Source organism: Aotus nancymaae, unplaced genomic scaffold, assembly GCF_030222135.1.
Source record: "Aotus nancymaae isolate 86718 unplaced genomic scaffold, 86718_ANA_hifiasm-v0.15.2.pri h1tg000019l, whole genome shotgun sequence".
Classification (NCBI taxonomy): domain Eukaryota; kingdom Metazoa; phylum Chordata; class Mammalia; order Primates; family Aotidae; genus Aotus; species Aotus nancymaae.
This window is the reverse complement of record NW_026988431.1, coordinates 24,790,998-24,812,748: the sequence shown is the minus strand read 5'-3', so window position 1 is coordinate 24,812,748 and position 21,751 is coordinate 24,790,998.

Below are 21,751 nucleotides of genomic sequence, written 5' to 3'. Positions count from 1 at the left end.
CTCTTACTGATTTCATAATGAGAACTTCCAACAATCTATTTGTCCCTTTATGTCAACCTTTTTGGTTAAACAATTCAATTTTTAATGTTAGAACATCTCAACATTTTCTTAAGATGATTCATGTATTTAAAAGTAATTTCCCTAAACAATCATAAAAATTTTAAAAATCTCTTTTTCTATTTTCTAAAACCTTCCAGAATTGGAGAATTAGAAGATGTTTTTGACTTTTTAAAAAATTTCTTTTTCTTTTCTTTTTAAAAAAATTTAAAACTTTTTTAATTTTGATAGGTTTTGAGGGGACAGGTGGTGTTTGATTACATGAATAAGTTCTTTAATGCTGATTTCTGAGATTTTGGCACATCCCTCACCCAAGCAGTGTGTACTGTACCCAGTGTGTAGTCTTTTATCCCTCACCACCCACCTCTACCCTTTCCCCTGAGTCCCCCAAATCCAAGGTATTACATCCGTATAGTTTAGCTCCCACTTATGAGTAAGAACATATGATGTTTGGTTTTCCATTCCTGAGTTACTCCAATTAGAATAATAGTCTCCAATTCCATCCAGGTTGCTGTGAATGCCATTATTTCATTCCTTTTTATGGCTGAGTAGTAAAGGGGTCTGTGTGTGTGTGTGTGTGTGTGTGTGTGTATATATACACACACACACACACCACATTTTCTTTATCCACTCATCGATTGATGGGCATTTGGGTTGGTTCCATATTTTTGCAATTGCAAATTGTGCTGCTATAAACATGCATGTGCAAGTGTCTTTTTCATATAATGACTTATTTTCCTCTGGGTAGATATCTAGTAGCGGGATTGCTCGATCAAATGGTAAATCTACTTTTAGTTCTTTAAAAAAGTTCCATGCTGTTTTCCATAGTGGTTGTCCTAGTTTATATGTGTATGTGTTCCCTTTTCACCACATCCATGCTAACATACATATATATATATATATTTAATTTTTTTTATTATGGCTATTCTTGCAGAAGTGAGATGGTATTGCATTCTATTTGTATATCTTCTTTTGAGAATTGTTTATTAATATCCTTAGCTTACTTTTTGGTGGGATTCTTTGTTTTTTTCTTGATGATTTGTTTGAATTCTTTGTAGATTCTGGATATTAGTCCTTTGTCAGATGTGTAGATTGTGAAGATTTTCTCCCACTCTGTGGGTTATCTGTTAATTCTGCTGATTATCTCTTTTGCTGTATAGTTTTTCAGTTTATTTAAGTCCCATCTATTTGTCTTTGTTTTTGTTGCATATGCTTTTGGGTTCTCGGTCATGCAGTCTTTGCCTAAGCCAATGTCTAGAAAGGTTTTCCTGGTGTTATCATCTGGAATCTTCATGGTTTCAGGTCTTAGATTTAAGTCTTTGATCCATCTTGGGTTGATTTTTGTATAAGGTGAGAGATGAGGATCCAGTTCATTCTTCTACATGTGGTTTGCCAACTATCCCAGCACCTTGGTGTTTTTTTTTTTTTTTAAATGAAGAAATGGTAAAGAAGATAAGTCCTCCACTAGACTAAATATGAGCATGGCACTCTCATACAAATAATGTAGACAAATTCTTATCTGGACTTCATTGTCTACCCCCAAGCAATTTGTCAAGATATTTTCATAAATACAGAGAGTTTTCCTGCCAAGAATTCTGGTGGCAGTTGTCAGGCAATAAAATTGTAATTTCCTGGCTATAAATGAATGGTGTTTCCGCTGACAGATGACATCATATTGTATAGATTCATTCTTGAATAATCTATTGCAGCCCTCAAGTACTACTACCTTTACCTTTTAAAGGGGCTCTGAACTTTCTGAAGCTTAATAACTAGAAGGATATTTTAAAAACTTTTTTCAGTATTCAGTAATGGGTATTACATCATTATTTACCATGCAAGTATTATTGTGGCACATTGCAAAGCATTGGTAATATGGCCATTGCAGAGTTATACTTGCCTAATCATTTAATCCTAAGGTTTCTTTTAAAAAATTGGCTTATGATCCACAAAGACAGTAAGCACATGAGATTTCAGAGGAGAAAACAATCACTGTAGCCTAGAATAACTGAGGTTTCAGCAGTGAAATCAGAGTTGGCCAGGTAGGATTCAGCTGGGAGAAAGGAAGCAGAAAGATACTCTTATGTAGGTGAATAGTGTGGATAAGTGTGCAGTGATGAGAATGCATAAAGCATACTTCAGGGAACAGTCAATTGACTAATCTGCCTGGGGCAGAAGATAATGTTGTAGAAAATCTTAAAACCCAAGCAAGGTAGTTTGCATTTTTTTTCCTTCTGTAAACATATGGGAACCTAGCACTGGAGGCTAGGAGGAAGGGATAAGAGCTTTAAGAAGGTGAACCTGATTGCAGGGTGCGTGGCTCTGGAGGCTGGGGGCCCATTTTAGATGAAATGAAGTCGTCCATGTGCAACTGCAACAGCTTGACTGAAGGAGTGAAAGGAAGAGTGGAAATGATGAGTCAGAGGGGTAGATGTTAGGAAAAATAAGAATCAGCAGCTCTTGGGGACCAACTGGAAAAGGAAGTCCAGCAGGAGAGAGCGTCCAAGATGATCCCAAAATTTGCAGCCTCCATCATGGATGGAAGAAACTGCCCTTGGAAAAATCAGGAAAGAATGGGAGCCAAAATTAGGTTAAAAAAAAAAAAGGAATTTGTTCCCTAATAGACTGAGTTTGAGGTGACAGAAAGATAATGAGGTGGCGCTGCTCAGGAGGCAGTGGGAAGGAAGTAACTCAATTTGAGAAAACCAGTCAGGGCTGGAAATAAGGATCTGGGAGCTGGTGCCTCCTCAGAACGGTCCTCTTTCCTTCTTAATAGAATCCCACCTGTGTTTGGGCTGCCGTGTGCCGAGATGGAAAGGATAAGCCATGATTGGCCAAACCCCAAATATGGTAACTCGTTTCCCTTTGATTGGTTAAGGGGTGAGAGCGTGATTCAGTTCTGCCCAATGAGGCTAAAGGGCTCTGGGGAGGATTTTTTTGATTTTTTTTTTCCCCCTCTTGGTAAAAGAGACCACCGGAGCCCTGAGCTGCTTCCATTTTCTTCCTTCCTGTTCGTGAGCTTGGCAGGGAACCTGGACCCTTTGGAGAGGGGCTGACACACGGATGATGACAAAACAGAAAGATAGTAAGAGTCTCTGGTTTCTAGTGGCCTTGTGGATCTGCTGAACCAAGTCCGGAGGTGCTGACCTTCAGACTTGTTACACATACGCGTATTAAATGTCTTAATTACTTAAGTCACTGTTGGTTGGTATTTTATAATTTTCAGCTGGTTATCTTAACTGATATTGATATAATTACTAATGCTTGTGAGAATGGATGAGCCCTGAGAGGGAGGAAGAGAAAGACAGAGCCTAGAAACTTTTTTTAGGCGGTTTTTTTTTTTTTTTTTTTGCTAATTAAACCTTAAGGTTTTTAATTTAAAAGCTATATAGAAAATTTGTTTTAATTTTGAAAACCTAATACTCCTCCCCCTGCAACACGCACACCCGACAACCTCTCTCCTCGAACCTCTCCAGGTGCATTTTCCAGAGAGCATATGTTTCAAATGAAAGGTCAAAAAGGAGACCCGGTTTCAGTTTGTAGCTATGGGAGGGTGATTATTTCTCTAATGTGAGCTGCTTCCTGTTGCTAAAACACAGCCCCTTCAAATGAGATTGTTTGCTAAGTGAGGCATCCTTCCTCTTTCTTCCTTGGATGAATTAGCAAGCAAGAAGAGTCAGTCTGAGGCTCCTCATTGTGACGGACTCAGCAGCTTTATTTACTCCCTGTGGATAGTGGCTTGCCATGGAAGGGGCCACAGGCCGGAGTGATGGAGCTGACTCATAGGGTAAGGAGAAAATGGCCTGGATCGTTGACAGAGGTAAGCAGTGTCCAATTCCTCCTAGTGGGAGGAGGGAGAGGTTATGGCAAAGAAACCCGTATCTATTCCACTGGGCAATTAATGCTACTATTTTTCTTGAAAAAGGTTTTTTTTTTCTTAAGCCATTGAGGATAATTTAGCCCCCATCTTGACAGGACGTACTAATGACCACTAATGGATACATTCTTTTAATAAATGAAGAGGCACAAGAAAATTGCCAGGTATTAAACAGAGTCCCACATGTCTTATCTGAGACCATAATGGCCCTATCAAGTGACCTAAGTGAAAGAAATGTGACTCTTCAGAGGTTAAAGGAGTCTATTTTTCCTTAGTGCAATATAAATTCATGGCTAGAAAGAACAGTAATTCATTGGTCTACCCTGGGAAATGTTTAAAGGGGGCTGTATCTCAAGTTAAATGATGCATTTTCTATTGGTAGTAAAGAAAATATGAAATAGGTCCCTCTGTGCACTGTGGATTTATGTAATTGGCTTTTTACCAGGTAATGTAGCCTAAAGCTCTGTCAAGTCTCTAATGCTTGGAATTTTTGGCAAAGAAATGAAAGAACCTGTACGTTATCATTATTTTGTTTATTTTTTTTCAATACCTTCCAGGGTGTGGTCTTTTTGTTTGGTAATTTTAACCTCCATTCTTGAAAAGGTTTCTCAAGATTTAAGCAATTCCTAGGACTCCACATGGGGAATATTTCTTTAAATACATAAAAAATTCAAATTAATAAGAAAAAGACAACGCAGAAGAAAAATGGACACAGGAAATGAACTGGAAACTCAAGAGGAAACGGCCAATAATCTGATGAAAAGGCAAATGATGTGTATGGTGGTCTTCTGCAACTTGCCATTTTCTTTCTCTCCAGCTCTCGCTCACGCTGTATCTCTGTCATTCTCGCTCTTGCTCTGTCACCCAGGCTGTAGTACAGTGGCATGATCTCAGCTCACTGCAACCTCCGCCTCCAGGGTTCAAGTGATTCTCATGCCTCAGCCTCCTGAGTAGCTGGGACCACCGTCCTGCACCACCACATTGGCTAATTTAAGAAGGTGAACCTGGATTCAGAGTGTGTGGCTCTGGAGGCTGGGGGCCCCTTTAAGATGAAATGAAGTTGTTCATGTGCAACTGGAACAGCTTGACTGAAGGAGTGAAAGGAAGAGTGGAAATGATGAGTCAGAATGGGAGACTTTTGAGAAGGTTTTGCCATGTTGGCCAGGCATATCTCAAACTCCTGACCTCAAGGGATCCACTCGCCTTGGCCTCCCAGAGTGCTGGGATTACAGTCATGAGCCACCTCGCCTGGCCCAGCTTGCCATTTTCAAAACAACACTGTGCGTCTGTGCTTTACCTGTCCATGGTATATCACGTGTAGCAACATCGTTTTTACTACGGTAATTATTCAGTGGAGGAGTATTCCACAATTTTGTTCTTCACACATGTAGCATGAATCCATATTTAGAAAGCTCACAAACAGCTTAAAATTATAAAATGGATTGTGTATGGATATATACATACCTGAAAAAACTGCTTAACACAAGCAAAATCATGATAAAAACAATCTTCAAGATGGTATTTCCTTCATGGAGAGGGAGACTGACACTGGGGAAAGGATAGGAAATGTATCAGTTATCTATAGCTGTGTAACGAGCCACCCTAAAATAGTGGCTTAAAACAACCAGTTATTGTTCATGATTCTCTGGGTCAAGATTTCAGACAAGACTTGGCAGGGATGGGTTGTCTCTGACTCACTCATGTGTCTGCATTAGGTGGGCTGGTGGGTCCAAGATGACCTCACCCTCAAGGCTGGGGCCGTGGCGCTGTGTGTTGGCTGGAGTTCTCAGACTTCCTCCACATGGCTTCTCTCTTCATGTAGAGTTTCTTTTTTTTTTTTAGAAAGAAAGAAAAAAAAGGAAGAAGAGGAAGAAGAAGGAAGAGAAAGAGAGAGAGAGAATGGGAGTATTGTTTTCTTGCCCAGGCTAGAATGCATTTTAGAAATGGGTATTGAAATCCTCTTTTATACCAATAATTATACTTAATGATGTAGACAGGAAGGAATAAGGGAAGAAAATAACAAACAAGCAGCCAACCAATATTTCATTTAAACCTATGAAATGCTATGCAATTACTGAGGAGTGATTTACTTCCAATTATGTAGTCACTTTTGGAATAGGTGTGAGATGGTAACGTATGTTTTGTGTATTTGAAGTGGAGAGTTCTATAAATGTTTATTAAGTTTACTTGTTCCAGCTCTGCGTTCCAGTCCTGAATGTCCTTGTTAATTTTCTGTCTCATTGATCTATAAAATCATTAGCTCTTCTTGTTACATAGATCCTTTTGCCATTATGTAATGTCCTTCTTTGCCTCTTTTGCTCTTTGTTGCTTTAAAGTCTACTTTATCAGAGGCGAGAATTGCATCTCCTGCTTTTTGTTTATTTGTTTATTTTTACTCTCTGATTGGTTGATAAATCTTCCTCCTTCTCTTTGTTTTGAGTCTTTGTGTATCGTTGCATTTGAGATGGGTCTGGATGCAGCATACCAATGGGTTTTGGCTTTTTATCCAATTAGAATATATATAAGTTTAATACTGCCATTTGATGCTAGCTGGCTGTTTTGCCCATTAGTTAGTGTAAATTTTTCATTGTGTTAATGCTTTTTTCTTTTTGATATATTTTTGGAAAGGCTGATATTGGTTGTTCCTTTATATGTATAGTGCTTCTTTCAGAAGCTCTTGTAAAGCAGGCCTGGTGGTGGTGAAGTCTCTAAGTACTTGTTTGTTCGCAAAAGATTTAATTTTTCCTTCGCTCATAAAGCTTAGTTTGGCTGGATATGAAATTCTGGGTTGAAAGTTCTTTTCTTTAAGGATATTAAATATTGGTCCCCACTCTTTTCTGGCTTGCAGGGTTTCTGCTGAGAGATCTGCTGTAAGTCTGATAGGTTTCCCTTTATGGGTAACCTGACCTTTCTCTCTGGCTGCCCTTAGTATTTTCTCCTTCATTTCAACCCTAATAAATCTGGCAATTATGTGCCTTGGGGTTGGTCTTCTTGAAGAATATCTTTGTGGTGTTCTCTGTATTACCTGGAATTGAATATTACCCTGCCTTGCCAGGTTGGGAAAGTTTTCCTGAATGATATCCTGAAGAGTATTTTCCAACTTGGATTCATTCTCTTCGTCACATTCAGGTACACCTATCAAACATAAATTAGGTCTTTTCACATAGTCCCATATTTCCTGGAGACTTTGCTCATTCCTTTTCATCCTTTTTTCTCCAATCTTGTCTTCTTGTTTCATTTCACTGAGCTGGTTCTCAACTTTTGATATCCTTTCTTCTACTTGATCAATTCGACTGTTTAAACTTGTGCATGCTTCGCGAAGTTCTCGAGTTGTGTTTTTCAGCTCCATCAATTCACTTATATTCTTCCCTAAATTGTCCATTCTCGTTAACATTTCGTCAAACCTTTTTTCAAGGTTCTTAGTTTCTTTGCATTGGGTTAGAACAAGTTCTTTTAATTCACAGAAGTTTCTTATCACCCATGTTTTGAAACCTGCTTCTGTTATTGGAACACACTCGTAATCCATTAAGCCTTGTTCCGTTACTGATGAGGAATTGCGATCCCCTGTAGAGGGAGAGGCATTCTGATTTTGAGTATTCTCTGCCTTTTTACGCAGGTTTCTTCCCTTCATTATATATTTATCCGTCTGTCGTCTTTGTACAAAATTACCGACTTTCTAACTAGGTCTCTGAGCAGACGTCCAACTTGTTGATTCCCAGCACCGAAATCGGAGCAATCCACTGCGCTGGCCAAAACAGCAGTGTTAAGATTGATGGTGCTTTTCTGCCCGGGAATCTCCGGACTCTGCACCAAGAACTGGCGCGCTAAGGCGCCAGCAAAACCGCCGCGCCGGCCACAAGAGTCGCCCTGGCGACCCGTGGGGCTCCTCTGCTGGGAATCTCCTGGTCCGAGAGCAACAAATATTCATCTAAAAGTGTGGCATCCTCTCGTTCTCTGCGCTTTCACTGGGAACTATGAGCCTGAGCTGCTAGTGATCAGCCATCTTGGATCTCTCTCTCATGTAGAGTTTCATCTTTTGTTCCATGTTCTTTTCCCTCCAAGAGATTAGCCTGGAGTTCTTTACAAGGAGAAAGCATCCACATTATATTTGTATAACTAAAACTTGATGGCAACTAAAATATATTGACAAAGGTGTGCTCTGTGGTCCAATATTTTCAGGAAATGTTGCATTTTGGCATCTCCTTGTGGAGATTCCACTGCAAACAAAACAAAGCTTGCTAAAGTCTCTGAGAGGTCTTGCAAGGAACAAAGAAAGACAAAAGGTGGAGATGCTACATCTTCTTTTTCCAGGGATATACAAAGGAAGGGCTGGGTTAGATAAAGCTAGAAGGCTTGCCTTATGAGAACCTCATAACTCTGAACTCTGCTATCCCTGTACCCATCAGAGTCCCAGTATAACTGCAGGTAGCTCCAACCTCCAAGGCCTCTAAATACTTCTAATCCTGTAGGGAGTAGCCACAAGGCCAAAGGGTCAACAGTGCTTCTTTCAGAGTCTGGTCGCCTATGTTTCTGCTCCTCTCCACTGTCCTGCCAATGACCTTGTCTTGAGTTAATTCACCTTAACTCCTGTCTCTTGATTGCTTTAACCCTCATGACCTGCTCTGATCAATTATCAGCTTGTCCCTGATGCATGATGAACATAAGCTCTTTGAATTCTTTCCTTTGAAAGTTAATCCATGTTAGTTGTGACAAACTCAAATAATACCAAAAAGCGAAAGCCTTCCCTTGTCTATTTCAGTCCCACATTCCCACCATTAACAGCTTAGCAGTTCAGTTTCCTTCCAGATGATTTTCCATGTTTATGTAAACATGTGTATATATATTTGAACAAAATGGATATCAACATGTTCATATAGTTGTAGTTGTGTAATCTTTTTCATTTAATATATCATGCATATTATTACATGTCACTACATATAGATTGATCTATTTTTAATAGTGTAAATGGCTGGGTGCAATGCTCCTGTCTCTAATCCCAACAGTTTGGGAGGCCGAGGAGGGAGGATTGCTTGAATCCAGGAGTAAAAGACCAGCCTGGGAAACATAGTGAGACTCACTTCTACAAAACCATAACTAAAAAATCAGCTGGGCATGGTGGCACACACCTGTAGACCCAGTTAGGAGGCTGAAGCAGGAGGTTTGCTTGTGCCTAGGAGTTTGAAACTGCAGTGAGCTATGATCATGCCACTGTACTCCAGCCTAGGCAACAAAGTGAGTGTCAGAAAAAAAAAAAGTGTCATTACTCCGAACTATGGAAGTTGCTTTATTTATTCAGCTCTTTTCCTCTGGATCAATGTTTATGTTCCTCCTTATTTTTTTGCTATTGCAAGCGATGTGGCTGTGACCGCCTCCCCACCTACTCCCACTCCATGTACATACATTTTTGTACATTCTTGTCAGCTAATGTTCTGAGGAGCACATTTATAGAGGGCAGTGCTGGATCTTAAGGCATGCCTGGCCTCCTCTGTCTCATTATCCTTTTGACCCTGATATCCTAGAGACCTGTGTTGTTACCTGCCTGCCTGCTTAGATCAGTTTGTGGTTCACCTGTTCTGGGGATCCTCCTTAAGAGAGCCAATCGCTTATCACGTGCCCTCTGAAGGTTTGTCCGGGCAGCCTAGTCCATTACTCCCATTAGTTGACAACTATGCTCTATTACAGCACTTGCCACATTGTGTTATAATTGTTTTTCTACTTGTCTAATTTCTCCATTAGATTGGAACTTTCCAGAGGCATCATCAGTGTGTGGCAGAGGGCTTGGCCCTCAGGCCAAATTCATTAGCAAATTTTATTGAACTCACATTGTGTGCTAAACACTAGCACTGTGTACATAGAGCTATGGACAAAACCACATTCCCTGCCTAAGTGGGCAGAGACACACAATCAACAAACAATCATAAATAATTGGTTAGACGAAAAGTGCTATATAAAGAAAAATAAGGCACAGTACAGCCTGAGAGAAGGCTGCTGTTCACAGGTGGCTTATATTTGATCTAAATGAGGTGAAGGATTGAGATGGCTGCTTGAGGAAGAACTTTCCAGGCATGAATGCCTGAATGGAGCATCTGCATTCCCTGGTGTGAGAGAAGGAATGTAACAAAGATTCCCCCAGGACCAAAAGGATCTGAGATAGAGTTAATTTGATTAAGGAGCTTAACGTGAATGCCACACCTTGGGTTTCCCAGGAAAACTCCCAGATGAAGACCAGTGTTTAGGAGGCTTATTAAAAATGCTTGCAGGATCAACACCTGTTGGGGAAGGAAGGCAGCAAGATTGGGCAGAGGACAGAGTTGGTCTATGGTGCAGTCTCAGTGGAGGTTTCTATCGGCCGTCGGGAGTTCTGAAGCTGGGCTGGCCCTTCTGAGTGGTCCCAAGTTGGGGGCTGGATCTTTATACCTTGCCTTAGTCCATCATTAGATGTTGGCTGCCCCAGGAAGGGGTATGACTTTGGGTGAGGAGGCTCCCCTCTGCCACAGTAGTCTTTGGCAGCTGAGGGCTACTTTAATGATTTCAACTTCTTCCTTTTGTTCCCCTAGCACCAGGAGTGGTGGTTTCTTAGTAGTGGAGGGAGGGAGTCCTTCCTTCCTGAAGGAAGATTTGGGTGGACCGACGGGCTCAGTGTTCATCACCATGAGAAAAGGTGGCACGTGGTGATGGGGAGCACAACATGCTAGGGTGGGTGGGGGTGGGCAGGCAATAGACGCAGGTCTAAACCTCGCTGCATTGGAGAGAAAATAAGAGAAAAAGTTGTTGAGATGGTTTTCTGAGCCCATGTGCCCTCACAGTCCTTTCCTTTCCTTAGCTTGCTCAGTGGTGCTGACACCTGCAGGCTGCATCTCTCAAACTCCTCATCAGTTGGTTTATGGCAGGTTTGACTGGGAGAAACCACTGATCAGACATAAGCAAGAGGAAAGGAGAAACCAGAATATTTCAATTTTTCCTCTTTGTCTTGGGCAGGAACTCCATTAGCAGCTTGTCTTTTCCCTTGTTCTAACTCTCCTGTGCAGGTTCACTGTGTTTGCAGCTCCCATAAAGGAATCTCTCAGTCCCCAGCTCTGGCCATACTACCGTGGTAGATGTGAGGAACTGAGGTCCTCTTTAAAGAAGGACTTGCTGCCCTATTACAGGCGGTGCAGCCAGCAGCCAGCCTCCAGCTGTCAGCTCCTACAGGGTCAGCTTTACTTGCAGAGAACCACCTTGCTCGAGGTCATGCCCTTCCCGAAGCAGCTGGCATCTGGTGACTGGAGGAGGTGGGGAGCTGAATGCCCAGCCATTCTGGCTTGTTGGAGGACTCAAATGGGCTGAGTTTTCAATAGGTCTGCATTAACTGTGGTTTCTGCTTCTGCCCATTTTGCTACTTCTCTTTCCCCTTCCCAGGTGTTGACCCCTCATGAACACCTTGCACTCCAGTATATTTCTAAGTGCTTCTGGAGAGCTCAAGCTGCAACACCACTTCTCCCCTCTGCCTCCAGGCTGGAGATGGGAGTGGCTTCCTGCTGGTGCTAATCTCTAGGTGGCCTCACCATGCCCCATTTGGACACTCTGCTCTTACATCACCCATGTAACAAATTAACTGCAGTAAATCCCCATCTCTTTAAATAAAGTAGGTTCTGCCACAGCCAACATTATATTGAATGGAGAAAAGTTGAAAGCATTCCCCCTGAGAACTGGAACAAGACAAGGATGCTCACTTTCACCACTTCAATTCAACATAGTACTGGAAGTCCTAGCCAGAGCAATCAGACAAGAGAATGAAATAAAGGACATCCAAATAAGTAAAGAGGAAGTCAAACTGTCACTGTTTGCTGATGATATGATCATATATCTAGAAAACCCTAAGAACTCATCCAAAAAGCTTATAGAACTGATAAATGAATTCAGTAAAGTTTCAGGATACAGAATTAATGTACACAAGTCAGTAGCACTGTTATACACCAACAGTAACCAAGCTGAGAATCAAATCAAGAACTCAGCCTCTCTTACAGTAGCTGCAAAAAATAAAATAAAATACTTAGGAATATTCCTGTTATCAAGGAGATGAAAAACCTCCACAGTGAAAACTACAAAGCACTGCTGAAAGAAATCATAGATGGCACAAACAAATGGAAACATGTTCCATGCTTGTGGATGGGTAGAATCAATATTGTGAAAATGACCATACTGCCAAAAGCAATCTACAAACTCAGTGCAATTCCCATCAAAATACCACCAACATTCTTCACAAAACTGGAAAAAGCAATCCTAAAATCATACGGAACCAAAAAAGAACCCATATAGCTAAAGCAAGCCTAAGCAAAAAGAACAAATCTGTAGGCATTGCATTACCTGACTTCAAACTATACCATAAAGCCATAGTCACCAAGACAGCATGGTACTGGTATAAAAATAGGCACATAGAGCTATGGAACAGAATAGAGAACCCAAAAATAAAGCCAGATACTTATAGCCAACTAGTCTTCAACAGAGGAAACAAAAACATAAAGTGGGGAAAGGACGCCTCATTCAACAAATGGTGCTGGGATAACTGGCTAGCCACATGTAGAAAATAAAACTGAATCCTCATCTCTCATTTTATACAAAAATCAACTAAAGACTTTAAGATCTGAAATAATAAAAATTTTAGAAGATAACATTGGAAAAATGCTTCTGGACATTGGCATAGGCAAAGACTTTATGACTAAGAACCCAAAAGAAAATGCAACAAAACAAAGATAAATAGGTAGGACTTAACTAAACTAAAAAGCTTCTGCACAGCAAAAGAAATAATCAGTAGAGACAACCCACAGAGTAGGAGAAATCTTTGCAATCTATACATCTGACAAAGGACTGATACATAGAATCTACAAGGAACTCAAATCAGCCAGAAAAAACTTAAGAATCCCATCAAAAAGTGGGCTAAGGACATGAATAAACAATTCTCAAAAAATGTACAAAGGGCCAACACACATATGAAAAATGCTTAACATCACTAGTTATCAGGGAAATGAAAATCAAAACATAATGAGGCCAGGTGAGGTGGCTCATGCCTGTAATCCCAGCACTTTGGGAGGTCGAGGTGGGCAAATCACGAGGTCAGGAGATCAAGACCATCCTGGTCAACCTGGTGAAACTATATATTTGCTCCAACAGTGGCGGAGCAGCACATCTAAGTGTTATGCCACGACTATGCCAAATGTCACACTTGGGGTCAGGTTGGAGCCCATGCTGAGGTACAAAGGGAGTGGGTGGATGGGCAGATAGCTGAAAGAACACCCGGGGGGTCATAAGCAGGTGAAATGTACATTTATTCAGCAGCTTTCCCATCAGCAGGTCTCTCACCCTTCCGCCTTTATCTCGGCTTTCTGCTGCGGCTCTGTGGCTCTGCTCAGCAGCAGGCTCTGTGGCTATGGCTGCTTCCACACACAGCTGCAAGGCTGGCTCTCCCTTGCCCTCAGGGTCAGCAGCTTAACTCTTTTCCTCTGGACACAAACCAGTTTCTGGCTCCCCTCTGCCCACCTTCAAGGCGACCAGCTCTACTTTACAGGGGTTGAAGCATTACTCTCTCTAGCACTAGGATACACGCCATGTTGAGCCATGTTTAGCTGTGCCTCAGAGTGCCTGTACAGTGTCAGCAGGGCAGTTATACCTTTTCCGAACAATAGTGGCTTTGAGCCAAGTATGAGCTTACACAAACAGGTTATATAACAAGTGGAGTATGCACCTGAACCCTAACTTGCTGAGTCATACAGGCTTGGATGTCTGCCTTGGTCTAATTCTTGACCAAAGCACATCCATATACCTTACAGTAAGTAAGCCCAGCAAGCAGCAGGTGATCCATAACCCATATGGTCCTAGGCAGGGTGGCCCAGCACTGCTCCTCACTGCCACTTGCTCTCAGTTATCTCTGTGACCCCAGCTAAGGTTGGACATGTTTGGTACCAGCAATCCCCAAGCTGGCCTCTGGCTGTTTTGCACTGACCTTCCACCTTTTCCTCCTCCTCCATTATCTTTGCTTCTGGCTCTGGTATCACTTCCCTGGATTTCTCCTGAGGGCAGAACTGGGAGTGGGCTTAGGCAAGACAGGAGCCAAGGGCACACAAGTTAAGAACACATGCACTTCTTAGGTTGTGCAAGTACAGGCTGGGCAGTTCTCTTTGGAGGGTTAAGATGGGAAGCTGGTACTCGGGAGGCTAAGTAAGGAGGATTGCTTGAGCCCAGGAGTTTGAGGTTTCAGTGAGCCATGATTGCACCACTGTGCAGGAATTTGGTTTGCACCACTGTGCTCCGTCTCAAAAAAAAAACAAAAAACAGAAGCTGGGACTGAGCCTGAGGCTGCCTGGCCAGAAGCAGAGATAGAGGGTAACCCTTGTATGTCAGGGTACAATCAGGAGACACATCACACCAGTTTGTTTTTTCTTTAACCAGGATTTAATAGAATTGTTAATTAGGTAACTGAAAAGGCAAACTTGATAGAACTCTAAGGTATCATGCAAGTAGCAACTGCAAGAAGCAGCCACCACTCCTAGGGCTAGGGGAGCAAAAGGAGGAGGTGAGAAATATTACAATGTAGAGGGTCCTGAGGGATGAGACCCAAACCTCTGAGGAGCGGGTGCTGCTCCACTGGTGCTGATGTCTCAAAGAGCACCATGAAGCTGGTTCTGCAAGTGTTGAAATTGCAAGCTAGGCTCAGCAGCTGCTACAGGAGCTGCTACAGCTGGTGTCAATGTTACTGGGGTAACGCTCATAGGAATGGGAAGAAATGGAGACAGACAAGCAGGAGGAAGTCCCTGCTTCCCCCTCCAGTCCTGCGGTTTTCCTCCAACACACCCTATCAGCAGAGCCTAGCAAGGAGTCACAGACAAAGCAGGAATTTGGTTTGCAGAGTCCCAGCCCTGGTGGGACAAAGCTGAGCACAGAACAGGTTTGGAGCCCTCTTTACACTGACGGAGGGGATTGCACAGAGGCATGAATACAAGGATGTGGGGGCGGATTGGGAGCCATTTTAGAGGCTGCCTGCCACAGTTGTCTTTCTCACTATGACCCTGGTGATAGTTGCATTGACTTTTTAAAGAACAGTAGATAGCCATTCTGAGTGAATAACAACCTATGAAGGCTTAATTCATGTTGAGTCTCCTGTTCTAATCAAATTATACTTTATAACAAAGTTATTATAAGGCACATATAACGATACACATCAGTATTATGGCACCATATGGTAATTAGGCATCCGTGTGACGGAAAGCTCACAGAAATGACTGTAATTAGTATTACTTCTATGCAGCCAAACCCATTTAACTTTTATAGTCCCATTTGTTTGGGTAGCCAGTATGTATCAACAGCCTCCACGTTGATAGTTTTCTCTGGTACCACCTACCATTTAATTATCACCCCACACGCAAACTCTGACATTACATAAACTAAATTACAAAGATCCTAACTAGTACCATGCAATTGTTGGGTGCTCTGCCTCTGCCTCCTTTCCAGTGTTTTCCATTTCTCCCTATTCCCCAAATGAAAACTGAGCAAGAGTAGGCTTGAGGTTGCAACAATTGAATCAGGAGGCTGTGACCTGAATTTCTTAAGAAAGGTGCTGATATATTAAAGGGTCTAATGAGAACAGCTTAAACTATTCTCATTTCAGAATGATGTACTTGAATTATTAAAGCAGGCAGTCCATAGGTCTTCCCTCACAAGTTGCAAATTGCTTGGGGATAATTTTAGCAGGGAATAAAATCTTTCAACTTTCAAAAACAACAAAAAACTTGGCTGGGCAGAGTGGCTCATGCTTGTAATCCCAGCACTTTGGGAGGCCAAGACGGCATGATCACAAGGTCAGGAGAACGAGACCATTCTGGCCAACATGGTGAAACCCTATCTCTACTAAAAAGAAGAAAATTAGCTGAGCATGACGTCATGTGCCTGTAATCCCTGCTACTTGGGAGGCTGAGGCACGAGGATCAGTTGAACCTAGGAGGTGGAGGTTGCAGTGAGCCAGGATCATGCTGCTGCATTCCAGCCTGGTGAGAGAGTGAGACTCTGTCTCAAAAGAAAAAAAAAATGCAAATCGAGGCAAGAGAACATACTGGTATTTAATGAGCTCCAAACTGTTGTTACATCCTTTCTGGTATTGAGGAAGAAGGAGAGCCAGAAAAGGGGGAAATGGGAAAAGAAATCGCCAGGGGCAGGGATGGGGTAGGACATCTTGGGGAACTGTGAACTAGAGACCTACAAGGTAGGGTTGCCAGATAAAATACAGGACATCCAGTTAAATTTGAATGACCAGATGTAGCAAATAAAAAATATGGGATGCAGTTAAATTTGAATTTCAGATACACAGTGAAAAATGTTGTAGCATAAATATATCCATACAATACTTGGGACTTACACATTCTAAACATTATTGTTTATCTGCAATGCAAATTTAATAGAGAGTCCTGTATTTTTGTGTGCTAAAGCTGGCAACCTTACTACACGGTTAACTTCTTACTTTCATCCTGGAACTTGTTTTGTCATCATCTCTGAGGGTCATGTTGCTGTGGGGCCAAAGGGACTTCATGCCCTTTTGGTAGTCATGGGTTTGACATTCATCCTGTCCTTCCCTGCTGCTCTCTGCCTCCTGCCTCCAGCCCCTCGGGCCTCAAAGCCCCTATGCCAGCAGACAGAGGGGCAGCATGTGGAGGGAGAAGATTCTGCACACTCATTTGAGGCCCGCCTGATCCTGTCTCCCCAACATGTTCAATAGCACTTGGTCCCACCCTCACCTTCTGGAATGCTGTGCCTCCAAGTCTCTAAGCACCACAATGTGTGTGTAAATCTAGCATGAGAGGCAGATTTTGAGACTAAAGGGGGACTCTGGGTATGGATTTACTCATGGGCAAAACCTTTATTGCTGAGTTTGTGTTAAATGGGATTTGTTTGCTCCTTGGTGATCAGTCTGGGAGGGTAGTTGGAAATCTACCCCTATCTGGGCTTCTCCCAAAATTGATCTTTCAGATTTTACAGTATCATGGATCCTATTTTAGTGGTCAAGTTTTGGGGCTAGTAAAGCAGTTAAAGCCACACAAAATATTCACATTTTCATTGTGGAAGAAGAAAATAAACTTGTGCCTCCAAGGTTTCTAATAAACCAGAAAAAATTGGGTTCCGTTAAATGCTAATCTCTTCTTCTAATTTTCTCTCTATCCTTCTATCTAATTGCAGTATGGGCGAAACTATTGCCTGCTACTGGGATAAGGCTATTTTCTTGCCAGTTGTCCAAACAATGGAAATTTCCTGCATTCTTTACTGTCGTTTCTCAAAGTTAATGGACATATGCTGACTTTTAAAAAACTAGCTATTACTAGGAGTGAAAAGAGTTACAAGAGAAAAAATGCTTACCTTCAGACTCTCCAATATAGGCAAAAAAGTTCTTTCTAAAGAAACAAATACCAATGATAAAAATGCCCATGCTGTTCTTCATAAATTTGGACCCTGGTTCTCATACTGCCACTTACCAGGTCTCAGATGGCATGCCAGGACAGAGAGGATAAAAGGAGCAAGGCAGGATCTAATTATTAGAACTAAGGTTCAATGTTGTATCGAATGGTTCCTGCTGCCAGGCTAACCTCATCCTCTATCTCTTCTTCCTTTTCCCTCTGCTTTGACAACCTGAGTTGTTCATTGCCCTTTGAGTACTGAAGCTGTTTCTCCCCTCTGTGCCCAAACCCTTGCTGCCCTCTCCATTCTTTGTTTTATTTTGTTTTGTTTTTTTGAGATGGAGTCTCGCTCTGTTGCCCAGACTGGAATGCAGTGGCACGATCTCGGTTCACTGCAACCTCCGCTTCCCAGGTTTAAGAAATTCTCCTGCCTCAGCCTCCTGAGTAGCTGGGACTACAGGTGTGTGCCACCATGCTTGGCCAATTTTTGTATTTTTAGTAGAGATGGGTTTCACTGTGTTGGCCAGACTGGTGTCGAACTCCTGATCTCAAGTGATCCCCCGACCTTAGCCTCCCAAAGTGCTGGGATTATGGGCCTGAACCACCATGCCCCTTCTGTCCAGCTATTCCCATTTCATTTCCCTGACTACTTCTATCCTTTAACATTCAACATGGGAAATGTCTTGTCCAGGCAGCCTCCCATCCTGGCCCCCCAGGTTGAGTGTGTTCCCATAGCAGCCTCTGCCAAGCTCCATCATTGCATGAATCACAGTATAATACTTGTTGGTTTTGGTCTCCATCTCCTCTGTGGTGTCTGAACACCATGAGGTCAGAACCTGTGTCTTGTTCATCCTAGTGCACCTAAATCTAGTGCAATGCCTCATTCACATCAGGCAGGTGGATGCTCAGTGGATGGCTGGGGTACGATGACTTTGAAATCCTTGATAATAAATTCTAACATGTCGGCTGAAGGACCTCAACTTAATCAAGCTAATCTGGAGACTGTGACAATAATAACATGGGCATATGTACTGTTTTCAAGATTTTCAAATGCCCGTTGGATATCACACATTTACCTGGGCTAAGAAACCCTCTTGCATTATGTCTGACTGGAATTCTATTAACCCTCTCTGATGACCACAATTTTCTTCATGAGCGACAGTAGATGTAATTGGCTGCTAGTATATACTTGTCCTTTAAAAAAAGTCCAAATGATCACTGAAGTGCAATTTTGGGGGGAATGGGGAGGAGTAAGTAAGATCACCACTAGGTTGCACATAACAAATGTTTTCTTTGGTGGTGAGAAGTTGAGACGCCAACTTTATGTCATTATTCATTTACTTACTTAAATTTATTGAACACCTATTACATACCAGGCGTGGCTTTGGGAGCTCCAGAAATGTATGTGCTCCATATATGTTGAATAGTGAGTGATCCTCTGCCCACCATTCTTCTTGCCTAAGGTCAGGGCAGTTCCTGCCAGTGTGGATCACCGGACCTCATCTGGGGAGAACAGAGAGACACAAAAGCTGATTTCCTTGCAGAGTCTGGCAGTGAGAGAAGGTTCAGGGACTCAGGGACTGGGTGAGTGAGCATCTTGCCTCAGCAATCCCTTTTAAGTCTTCATGTTTGGGCTGCTTATTTTCTATGCTTATGGGAATCTGAGAACAGACTTGGTTGAATTCATTCTTATCACTCAGCTGCACAATAATTTCTGGGCAAAAGGAAGCTCCTAATTAAGAGTTCAAATCCCCCAGAAGCCATATGCCAAGCCGCATATGTGACAAAATCCCTGGCTGCCTTCTCTGGTATAGGGATGATAACAGCTAACTGGCATGCTGCTCTGAGCCAGCTGGGCCTTTAACTCAAACAAAACAACAATCACAACAACTACAAAAATCTGCTGCAGCTGCTGGTTTTAGGGACGGTTATTCAAGGGCCCATCTCCCACCAGCTGCTTTGCATCTTTTCTTTTGTTAGGCCGTGAGATACTTAAGGTCATTGAAGACTCTGGGCCTACTTTAATCTATATCACATCTAAAATTCTGCTCACATTCCACATTAGGTATAATGCATTTTGGTCTTGCTCTAAAACATTTGAAAGAGTTTTGTTTTGGTTAGCTAATGCTGTGTAACAAATCACTTCAAAAACATAGTGGCTTAAAACAGCAATGTATCATATTTCATGGCGTGGTTTTCTTCGGCTTAAGGTGGTATTAGCTGGGACAGTGGGTGACTGCAGTCATCCGAAGTTTTGATCCACAGCTCAGCTGAGGTTGAAATGTCTGAAGTACTTGGGCTTCAGGAGTCAGATGGAGCTTGCCTGGAATTTCAGCTGCAGACCTTGATTCATTCTCCATATGGGCCTCCCCATGTGGCTGCTTGGGCCACCTCACAGCATGGTGGCTGATTTCCAACAAGAGCTGTTCCAAGAGTTAGCGTTCTAAGAGGGAGGAAGCAGAAGGTCAATTAAGGGCTAGTGCTGGAATTGGCTTAGTACCACTTCCTCTATATTAGTCAAGGCAGTGGCAAGTCCGGCCCACAGTCACCATGGGAGGGAACTATACAAGGGCATGAATACTGGGGAATGTGTTCATCTGGATCATTGAAATAACAGCCTATGGCAAGTTTTTATTATTTTGGTATCTCAGAAAACTCCAGAATTACCATATACCCCAGCAGTTCCACTTCTGGGTGCATACCTAAAAAAACTGAAAGCAGGGACATGAACAAACATTTGTATACCCATGTTCATAGCAGCATTTTCACAGTAGCCAAAAGGTAGAAAGAACCCAAGTGTCCATTGCCGAATGAATGGATAAAGAAAATGCAGTATTGTCTTAGTCCATTCAGGCTGCTGTAACAGATTACCGTAGACTGGGTGGTTTATAAACAACAGACATTTGTTTCCCACACTCTGGAGGCTGGGAAGTCCAGTATCGAGGCACCGGCAGATTCAGTGTCTGGTGAGATCCCTCTTTATAGAGAGCCATCTTTTCTCTGTGTCCTCACATGGTAGAAGGGGTAAGTAATCTCTCTGGGGTCTCTTATATTAATATGAGGGCTCTAATCCCATTCATGGTCCTTATGACCCAGTAACTGCCCAAAGACCCCACCTTCTAATACCATCACCTTAGGGGTTAGGATTTCAACATAGGGATTTGTAAGGGAGACAAGCATTCAGACCATAGCAGGCACGTACATACAGTGGAATATTGGTCAGCCTTTAAAAGGTATCCAATTTGGACACATGCTACAACATGAGTGACCCTTGAAGACATTATGTTAAGTAAAATAAGCTAGGCGCAAAAGGACAGATATTGCATGATTCTATTTATATGAGGCACCTAGAGTAGTCAAATTCATGGAGACAGAAAATGGATTAGTGGTTGCCAGGCATGGTTTCATGGCGTGGTTTTCTTCAGCCTCAAGTGGTATTAGCTGGGGGAGGGAAACCCTCTGTGTCACTACTACCGCATCTCCCGCAAATTAACTACTATTTGGACTAATAGCATAAATTATTTATAACCAGTTTCTCTCCCCAGGGGCTGGGGAGAGAAGGAAATAGGAAGTTATTGTTTAATGGGTATGGAGTTTCATTTTGAAGAGATGAAAAAGTTCTGGAGACGAATAGTGATGATGGTTGCACAACAATGTGAATGTGTTTAATGCTACTGAACTATATGCTCAAAATTGGGTAAAATGGTAAATATCATGTATATTTTTGTCACAAAAATTTTATTTTGAATTTCATAAAAGTAAAATGTTCCTTTTATTTTATTTTATTGATTTTAAGATGGAGTCTCTCTCTGTCACCCAAACTGGAGTGCAGTGGTGTGATGTCAGCTCATTGCAACCTTTGCCTCCTGGGTTCAAGCGAGTCTCCTGCCTCAGCCTCCTGAGTAGCTGGGACTACAGGTGCATGCCATCACCCCCCGCTAATTTTTGTGTTTTTAGTACAGACAGGGTTGTACTTGGCATGTTGGCCGGGCTGGTCTTGAACTCCTGACTTAAAAAGATCCACCTGCCTTGGCCTCCCAAGGTGCTGGGATTACAGATGTGAGCCACTGAACCTGGCCATTCATTTTATTTTCTTGTGTTTTTAAATTATATTTATAACTATGTAAGAGTTCAGTTGAGCTGCAGTTAACTATTTCTTTGCTATTCGAAGTCCATGGACTAGAAGCATTGGCATTACCTGGGAGCTTGTTAGAAATGTAGACTCTCAGGCCTGACCCCAGATGTACTAAATCATAATCTGTAGTCAGACAAGATCCCCAGCTGTTTTGTATGCCTATTAATGTTTAAGAAATGCTGAATTACTGGATATAACCCTTGTTTTGTAAACATTTCATTAAGCATTTATTGATTTTAATTATGTAATTTTCTATTTTACATTTTGTGG